The sequence below is a fragment of the Chenopodium album genome, chromosome 15 (genome assembly GCF_948465745.1).
Source record: "Chenopodium album chromosome 15, dcCheAlbu1.1, whole genome shotgun sequence".
Lineage (NCBI taxonomy): Eukaryota > Viridiplantae > Streptophyta > Magnoliopsida > Caryophyllales > Amaranthaceae > Chenopodium > Chenopodium album.
Window position 1 is genome coordinate 25,693,789 of NC_137848.1, and position 10,562 is coordinate 25,704,350.

Consider the following 10,562-nt stretch of genomic DNA (forward strand, 5'->3'; position numbering starts at 1 on the left):
GCTCCCGGAATTGCCCAAAAAGTTGCCAATTTCTATGAACTTGGTAAACTTTAAGGAATGGGAAGAGGAACTCCGAAAGACCCTCCGAAATTGCTACCTAGAGCACATTCTGGACACTCAAATCCCGAGTTTCTACTCAAAGGGGATTATGAGTGATGAGGCACATGAGGAATGGAGTGAGGATTGCAAAAGAGTTTCCAGACTCATGGCAAACTCCATCCCGGTACAATGGAAGGGGAAGTTCTCCAACTATTTTCCGGACATGATGCTCAAAGCTCTAGAAGACGTAGTCAATTTGAGAGTCACCAAGAGTACCAGAGGCAACTATGATGGACTTGTGGAAGATGTGACTAGGTCACTCTCGAACATGAGGATCAAGCCACAGCAAGATGGATGTCTCATCAAAGAGAGACAAGAAGTATGGGCTAAGGTCTATAATGCAAGACTTAGACCCGGGATGCCACTTCAAGCTCATGTGCTCAACATGACAAGGCTATTCACCCATCTGGAGTTAATTGGCAAACCAGTGGAAGATGAGCAAGCAGCTCTCATGCTACTAAACTCACTCCACTCGGGGTATGTTGCATTAAAGATGCGACTTACGGCCAAGCGGAACAAACTTTCCTTGATGGAAGTTGTTCAAGAGCTCCAGAAAACCTATTCTTGCAAGAAGGCTAAGGTTGCCCTGAGACCAAAGAAGAAGGGGTTCAAGAACAAAACTAAGATGCGCTGCTTTTATTGTAGTAGACCCGGACACTACAAAAGAGAATGTAGCATGTATCTAGCAGATGAGGCGAAAGGAAAAGTAACCTCGATCTCAGGTATCATCTTTACACTTGAACATAAGCAATTTATGAGGTATTAGATACCGGAAAAAATTGGCTCACTATATGCTCCTATTTCAAGAACAAAGTGAGCGGTGCTTTTCAAGTGGATATGAGTACAAGTGGAAGAAGAAGATAATCTTTCAAAGAAAGCTTGTAATCTCATATTTTGTCTAGATTTAAAACTTGTTTAGTTTTATCTACCATATTTTGATCTTGTGGCGTTGGACGTCATTGTAAACTTGATCACAAGACATATCATCTTGTTTATATTTATGGAATGACACATTTGTGTATTTGGACAAATTGTTTATAATGATACCAAAAGAGCTAAGACCATGGAGTCAAATCAGACTTACTTGTGGCATTGTCGTCTTGGCCACATTAACATCAAACGCATCAAGAAACTTCTACAAGAAGGTGTTCTTGACTCTTTCGATTTAGAATCGTTTGAGAATTGCGAAGGATGTCTATTAGGCAAGATGATTAAACAACCATTCTCCAAGTTGGGAGAAAGGGCAAGTGACTTATTGGGTCTTATACATACCGATGTATGTGGACCAATGAGCTCAACCACAAGAAATGGACATCGATATTTCATCACTTTCACAGACGACTATAGTAGATATGGCTATGTCTACCTCATGTCGCACAAATCTGAATCATTTGAAAAGTTCAAAGAATTTCAGAGTGAAGTTGAAAATCAGCTTGGCAAGAAAATCAAAGCCCTTCGATCGGATCGAGGTGGTGAATACTTGAGCCAAGAATTCGATGACCATCTGAAAGAAAAGGGTATACTTTCAGAATTGACACCTCCAGGAACTCCACAATGGAACGGAGTATCCGAAAGGAGAAATCGGACCTTGTTAGACATGGTACGATCAACAATGGGTCTTAGTGATCTTCCTATCTCTTTCTGGGGACACGCACTTCTAACTGCGGCACTAACACTGAACCGTGCTCCATCAAAAGCTGTAGAAAAGACTCCATATGAATTATGGACGAAGAAACCTCCTAGGTTATCTTTTCTAAAGATATGGGGATGCGAAGCATATGTCAAGAAATTGATCTCTGACAAACTTCATCCCAAATCTGACAAGGTTTACTTTGTGGGCTACCCAAAAGAAACCAAAGGGTATTACTTCTACAACAAATCGGAGAACAAAGTGTTTGTTGCTCGCGATGGTGTTTTTTTGGAGAAGGAGCACCTTTCCAAAATGACAAGTGGGAGGAAAATCGAACTCGACGAAGTTCGTGAGGATGAGCAACAAAATCATAATGACAGTCAAAGTGCTCAAACGGCATCTGTTGACGCAGGTCAAAATGATCAAAATGTGCAAAGTCGAACCGACAATGCAAATGCTCAATCCATTACCCTTCGTAGGTCTCTGAGGCCGAGATCTCAACCTGATAGATATCTTGGTTTAGTATTAACCGAGAATCAGGACATCCTGATTATGGATGGAGATGAACCAGCAACCTACAAGCAAGCGATGGCAAGCACCGACTCTGCTAAATGGCAAGAGGCCATGAGATCTGAAATGGATTCCATGATTGAAAATCAAGTCTGGGACTTGGTTGACTTACCCGAAGGTTATACACCGATCGGATGTAAGTGGATTTTCAAGTTGAAAACCGACAAAGATGGAAATGTATTCATTTACAAAGCTAGATTGGTGGCAAAAGGTTACAGACAAGTTCATGGTATTGATTACGATGAAACCTTTTCACCAGTTGCAATGCTTAAATCCGTTCGGATCCTCCTAGCGATTGCTGCATATTACGACTATGAAATATGGCAGATGGACGTCAAAACCGCCTTCCTTAATGGTTATTTGGAAGAAACTGTGTATATGACACAGCCTGATGGTTTTGTCGACCAAAACAATGCTGGGAAAGTTTGTAAGCTTAAGAAGTCCATTTATGGATTAAAGCAAGCAAGCAGAAGTTGGAATCTGCGTTTCGATGAAGCCATCAGTAAGTTTGGTTTTATCAAGAATCCAGATGAATCTTGTGTTTACAAGAAGGTCAGTGGGAGTGACATCGTCTTCCTAGTCTTATATGTCGATGACATATTGCTCATTGGAAACAGCATTCCGTTGTTAGAGTCTGTAAAGGCCTGGCTTGGAAAGTGCTTCTCAATGAAAGACTTGGGAGAGGCTCAGTACATACTAGGCATCAAGACCTATAGGGATAGATCGAAAAGGATGATTGGATTGAGTCAAAGTACTTATATTGATAAGGTACTTGCTCGATTTGGCATGGAGGAGGCCAAAAGAGGTCACCTGCCAATGTCACATGGCATAACCCTAAGCAAGAAGCAGTGTCCACAGACACCTGATGAGCGGGTAAGAATGAATCAGATTCCATATGCTTCGCTTATTGGATCTATCATGTATGCCATGATATGTACTAGGCCAGATGTGTCGTATGCCTTGAGTGCTACGAGCCGTTACCAATCAGACCCAGGAGAGGCGCATTGGACTGCGGCCAAAAATAGCCTAAAGTACCTGAAAAGGAACAAGGATAAATTCCTAGTGTATGGTGGTGCAAATGAGTTAGTTGTGGAAGGTTATACCGACGCAAGCTTCCAGACAGACAGAGACAATTTCAAATCGCAATCTGGATATGTGTTCTGTCTAAATGGAGGGGCGTTTAGTTGGAAGAGCGCAAAGCAGAGTACAACTGCAGATTCTACAACTGAAGCCGAATACTTGGCAGCTGCTGAGGCAGCTAAGGAGGCTGTTTGGATTCGTAAGTTCGTTGGCGAACTTGATGTTGTACCCTCTATAAAGGGTCCAATAGCCCTCTATTGTGACAACAATGGAGCTATTGCTCAGGCCAGAGAGCCTAGAGAACATCAGAAGGTCAAACATGTCAAGCGGCGATTTCACATGATTCGAGAATGGAAATCAGAGGGTGAAATCAGAATTTGCAAAGTTGGAACGGATGACAATGTAGCCGATCCACTTACTAAACCTTTGCCTCAAGTGAAGCACAACAAGCACGTTGAGGCAATGGGAATCAAGCATGTAGGAGACTGGCTTTGATTTCCTTGTTTAGTGTTTTAGTTAATTTTGAGAAAAGATAATGTAAGACACTATGGAAAACCATTCATGTTTTGGAGTAATATAAAAATTTCATGCAACATTTTATTACTCCGTCATGCTATTTAATTGTGGTTTAGGATTAAATAATGAGTCCATTCGATTCTGAGAATATTCAAAATAGGGTATCAAGACCAGTCTTGGTAAGGAAACACCTATTAAGTGAACATTGAATATTATAATCGAAAATTATCCCTAATCAAGGTCATTTAAACGATGGACGATTAATGACCAATTGAGATTAGTGTGTAGTCTGATTTATAGCACCGTTTCATGTGCTACGAGGACATGATTGTCGTAAATCATTTGCACAGGTATTGGTTTAGAACCATACTGGATCGACCTATGAGAATACTTTAAGAAATTAAAAATTTGTCATAAGTATACTTCTCATTATGGCTATCGGAACCTATTTCCTCGACCATGAGTATTGTGAGTTCTCTTGTTTGAGTACTAGTTCGCTTTGATGTTGTCAAACGTCTGCCGTAATAGGGGATTATAACGGCAACACTCGGGCGGCTAGGTCCTCTAAGTAAGAGGAGCTACATTACAAGACTGGGAATGTCCCCCTAGTAAAATAGGGAAGATGTCTTTGTTGTATACAAGGCCTCTCGTAGAGCGAGACTGTAAAATGCATGGCCGTGCTCGGATGGATTTTAGAAATCATCTGTTTATTGACAGTCGGACTCGGAATCGGGAAACACTTCTGGACGTAATAAGGATGACAAAATAAATCTTACCTTATAGTTCATGAAGAGACATTAAGCGACATAGGAAAGGGCTGTACACAAAATGAGCACTTGTCCGGAAGGACAAGTGGGAGATTGAAAGGAATGGTGTCCTTCGAACAAGTGTACTATTCCGTTAGCGGGTTCAGAATTATTAGAAAGCTAATATATTCAGTAAGGTCAAGTGATCGGAATGCCTGGGTGGAGGCCGCTTTCGATCAGTAATATTAATGGATAATTAATGTTACAGCTTAATCTTGACTGAACCCTTCGGGTCACACCCAAGCATTCAACAAACCGAAACGACGAATTAATTCGGAAGGAATTAATGAGTCGACCGAGTAATATTTATTTAGACGTCGGAAATTCGAGCTTAGAGCGTCGAAACCGAGTGTCGGAAGTCGAGTCGAAAAATAGTGAAAGACGAGACGAGAAATAGTAATAAATCAACAAAAGACCAAAATACCCCTAGCATCGGAATGCTCTAGCAAACCGAGTGCTAAGGGCGTATGGCCTAGCATGGTGGCTAGCATGCGCACCAAGCCGAGCCTAGGCTGGCTGGTGCGTGCTAGCGCACTCATGCTAGCATCGCAAGGCTAGGCGCTGCCTAGTGCGTGCTAGCATGCTAGGCGCAGCCTTGTGCGCGCAATGGCTAGCAAGCCATGCCGCAACAAGCTGCTGGAGCTAGCACGCTAGGCGCGCCAGCTCGCAACAGCTAGCAGCAGCATGGCTAGGCCATTGCTTGCTGCCTAGCAGCACTGGCCAAGGCACAAGGCCAGCAACAGCAGCCCGCACAAGCATGCTGGGCGTGCTGGCCAGCAGCAGCAGCAGCCCGCATGCAAGTGCTGGGCTTGCTGGGCGTGGCTGCCACGGACAGCAGCACATGGCAGCCCACCTTGGCTGCCTTGGTGCCCAAGGGTGGGTGCCATGTGGCTTGTGGTCCTTGAGTGTGTGGGGAGTTAGGTGGCCGGTTATGGGAGAGGGAGTGGGGAGCAAGTTTGGTCCCCCCCTTCTCCAAATGGTCCTCACCTAACCACTCACATGACCTTGCCACTTGTTGATTTATTACTAGCTTGATTATTGATTTTATTTTAGCTTTAAAATAAAATGGAAAAATCATACTATCCCACATTGATGGGAGAGTAAATGATACTCCCATCATTTCCTATAAATACCCAAGTATGGGCATTGGGAAAGATGCTTGAGTAAGAGTTGGAAAAGGCATCACAATTAGTGAAAACCTTTGAACTCAATATTATTACTCGGGTTTTGTTGGTCGGGTCTTGCTAACTCCAAGACATTGGACCTAGTCGGTTTTGTTGGTGCGGGTGGACTTCGTTGGAGGTCTCCGTGCGAGCGGGACTTGAAGCTTTCAAGTAAGAGCTCATTTGGAGCGAAGCACGCATCAAAGGTAATTAGCTTATCTTAATCTTGTAATTAATTTAATTATGTTTATGGTTTTATTTATTGCGAGTGCGGTCTTGGTTTTGGGTTTGTTTCCGCGGTGAGTCGGACTCACCAAACCCCAACAAGATCCTAGGCATGATACTAACAAGATTAATAACAAACCCTAGCATGTCACTAAGCAATAAAGATCAAAGCTTTAAACTTAACATGGTACTAACATGATATTAGAAAGCATAAAGGCATCCTAAACATGATACTAGAAAGCATTAAATAACATCCTAACATGATACTAGGAATTAAATACATCCTAACATGATACTAGGAATATAACATTAACAAGCATGCTTTCTACATTGAAAGAGAGTAATAAGATTACATACTTTGAAGCCTCGTACCTCTTTCTAATAACAAAATACACAAGTTAGTAAACTCCAATGAAAATAATAAAGAATAATTAAAGAATTAAATTGAAATCAAATTAAATAAAGTTTTGACTAGTTTTGGACCAAACCCTCAGAAATTATCAACCTTGCACATCTAGGGCGAAGGCAACTTTGAACTTGGTTAAGAGACTCTAAGTCTTGTGAATGAGGAATATTGTGTTTTGTAAAAAGGTAGTTTAGAAAGAGAGAGAGAAAGAAAGCATATATTGCTCAAGAGAGAAAAGAGAGAATTAAGGAAGAGAATAGATGAGAATTGATGAGAATTGATAGAGAGAATTGATGAAAGTTGATGAAAGTTGATGAATAAAAACAGAGGTTCGGGACCCTATTTATAGGAAAATAGTCCGGAAAATCATAGAATTAAATAAGGAATAAAACTCCACTCTGTCGCTAGCAAACCGACCATGTCGCCAGATTTTTATCTTGTCGCGAGGCGACAAGCCTGTCGCGAGGCGATAGAGACAGTTTTTGCGGATTTTTTTTTTATCATATCTTTTGATCTAGAAGTCCAAATAAGTCATATAATATGTCGTTGGAAAGCTATTGAAGTCTACTTTCTAATGAAATTTGAATCAGATTAAAATCTTTTGTAGATAAAAAGATATTGCCGAAAAGGTGAAAGGGTGTCAGTTGTGGATAGAGTTTCGTATATCTTTAATATCTTTTTCGTTATAGCTCGAAATTATTATTATAATATATCATTGGAAAGATAATTTCAAGATCTATCCAACCACATAAAATTTGGATCAAAAATATGAGGCACGAAAATAATATCTGACTATCTTTGAACATCTTTAAATTCGAATAGAATTAGGAAAGTTTTAAAAAAAGAAAGTTTTATTTAAATCCAAACTCTATGATCTTATCTTTTCAAAAAAGGATAATTAAGATATTTTAGAAACTTATAAAATATTCTAATCAATCCTAATTAGTTTAGGAATAGGATTAAACCTTTGGACCCTCCTCATGATCATTGGGTCGTAGGTAAAATCCGGTTTGGGCCCAGTTTAGTATTTTGGCCATAATTTTCTCATTATTCATCGGAATTGGGCTTATAATATATCGTTGGAAAGGTCTTTTCAAGCCCCATCCAACTACACCATTATTGGACCCTTATCATGGACCAAACTAAATTGGATTGGACGTTTTCATAAAATAGAGTGGGTTTTCGAAAACAGAAAGAAGGATTTTAATAAAAACTAACCGCAACACTTGACTTTTCACCACTTTCACCTTATTCGATTATGGTTCGACGTGAAAGGTATTCATCACTGGGTTTGGTTTTGGGGAGACACAATTTGGTGTCTACACAAGGCACAAGTTTTATTGTTTTCTTGATGGTTATTCGGGATTTTTCCAAATCCATATCCACTCGGATGACCAAGAGAAAACAACCTTCACTTGTCCATATGGTAAATTTGCTTATAGGAGAATGCCATTCGGCCTTTGCAATGCTGCCACAAAATTTCAAGGATGCATGAAAGTCAAACACATTCAAACAAACCTTTCTAAATAAAAAGAAAGTTAAATGCATTCAAAAATGCTAATTTAGTCAAATGAAAGTCAAACTTATGTAAACAAAGCTTTTTGAATCAAATAAAAGTCTAACACATTCAAACAAAGCTTTTTGAATCAAAGGAAGTGAAATCCATTTAACAAAGCTAATTGAATCAGATGAAAGCTAAACACATTCGAACAAAGCTTTTTGAATCAAATGAAAGTCAAACACATTTAAACAAAGCTTTCTGAATCAAATGAAAGTCAAATGCATTCAAAAATGCTAATTGAGTCAAACGAAAGTGAAACTTATTTTAACAAAGCTTTTTGAATCAAATGAAAGTTAAATGCATTCAACAAAGCTAATTAAATCAAATGAAAGCAAAACACATTAAAACAAATCTTTCTAAATCAAATGAAAGTCAAATGCATTCAAAAATGCTAATTATGTCAAATGAAAGTCAAACATGTTTTTTGAATCAAATGAAAGTCAAACATATTTAAACAAAGCTTTCTGAATCAAATGAAAGTCAAATGCATTCAAAAATGCTAATAGAGTTAAACGAAAGGGAAACTTATTTTAACAAAGCTTTTTGAATTAAATGAAACTCAAACACATTCAAACAAAGCTTTTTGAATTAAATAAAACTCAAACACATTCAAACAAAGCTTTTTGAATCAAAAGAAAGTGAAATGCATTCAACAAAGCTAATTAAATCAAATGAAAGCTAAACACATTCAAACAAAACTTTTTGAATCAAATGAAAGTTAAACACATTCAAACAAAGCTTTCTAAATAAAATGAAAGTCATATGCTTTCAAAGATGCTAATTGAGTCAAATGAAAGTCAAAATTTTTCAAACAAAGCAAATTGAATCAAATTAAAGCTAAACACATTCATACAAAGCTTTTTGAATAAAACAGAAGTTAAATACATTCAAAAATACTAATAGTGTCAAATGTAAGTCAAACTTATTCTAACAAAGCTAATGGAATCAAATGAAAGCTAAACACATTCAAACAAAGCTTTTTGAATCAAATGAAAGTGAAATGCATTCAACAAAGCTAATTAAATCAAATGAAAGCTAAACACATTCAAACAAAACTTTTTTAATCAAATGAATGTCAAAGACATTCAAACAAAGCTTTCTAAATAAAATGAAAGTCAAATGCTTTCAAAGATGCTAATTGAGTCAAATGAAAGTCTAAATTTCTCAAACAAAGCAAATTGAATCAAATTAAATCTAAACACATTCATACAAAGCTTTTTGAATCAAAAAGAAGTTAAATGCATTCAAATATGCTAATAGAGTCAAATGTAAGTCAAACTTATTCTAACAAAGCTAATGGAATAAATGAAAGCTAAACACATTCAAACAAAGCTTTTTGAATCAAATGAAAATCAAACACATTCAAACAAATCTTTCTGAATAAAATGAAAGTTAAATGCTTAAAAACGCTAATTGAGTCAAATGAAAGTCAAACTTATTTATACAAGGCTTTTTGAATCAAATGAAAGTGTAACAAATTTAAACATAGCTTTTTTAATCAAAGGAAAGTGAAATGCATTCAACAAAGCTAATTGAATCAAATTAAAGCTAAACACATTCAAACAAAGCTTTTTGAATCAACTGAAAGTCAAACACATTCAAACAAAGATTTCTGAATCAAACAAAAGTCAAATGAATTAATAATTGCTAATTGAGTCAAACAAAATTCAAACTTATTTGAACAAAGATTTTTGAATCAAATGTAAGTCAAACTTATTCAAAAAAAGCTTTTTGAATCAAATGTAATTAAAATGCATTCAACAAAGGTAATAAAATCAAATGAGAGCTAAACACATTCAAAAAAATATTTTTGAATTAAATGAAAGTCGAACACATTTAAACAAAGCTTTCTGAATCAAATTAAAGTCAAATACATTTAAAGAAGTTAATTGAGTCAAATGAAAATCAAAATTTTTAAAATAAATCTAAGTGAATCAAATGAAAGTCGAACACATTCAAACAAAGCTTTTTGAGTTAAATGAAAGTGAAATGCATTCAAAAATGCTAATTGAGTCAAATAAGAGTCAAACTTATTCAAACAAAGCTTTTTGAATCAAATGAAAGTCAAATGCTTTAAAAAATGCTAATTGAGTCATATGATAGTCAAACTTATTCAAACAAAGCTAATTGAATCAAATGAAAGCTAAACACATTCAAACAAAGCTTTCTGAATCAAATGAAAGTCAAAAGAAAGTCAAAATTATTCAAACAAAGGTAATTGAATCAAATGAAAGCTAAACACATTCAAACAAAGCTTTTTGAATCAAACGAAAGTCAAACGCATTCAAAAATGCTAATTGAGTCAAATGAAAGTTAAACTTATTCAAATAATAGTCTAACACCGCTCAAACAAAGCTTTTTGAGTCAAAAGAATGTGAAATGCATTTAACAAAGCTAATTGAATCTAATGAAAGTCAAACACATTTAAACAAAGATTTCTTAATTAAATGAAAGTCAAATGCATTAGAAAATGCTAATAGTGTCAAATGAAAGTCAAAATTATTTT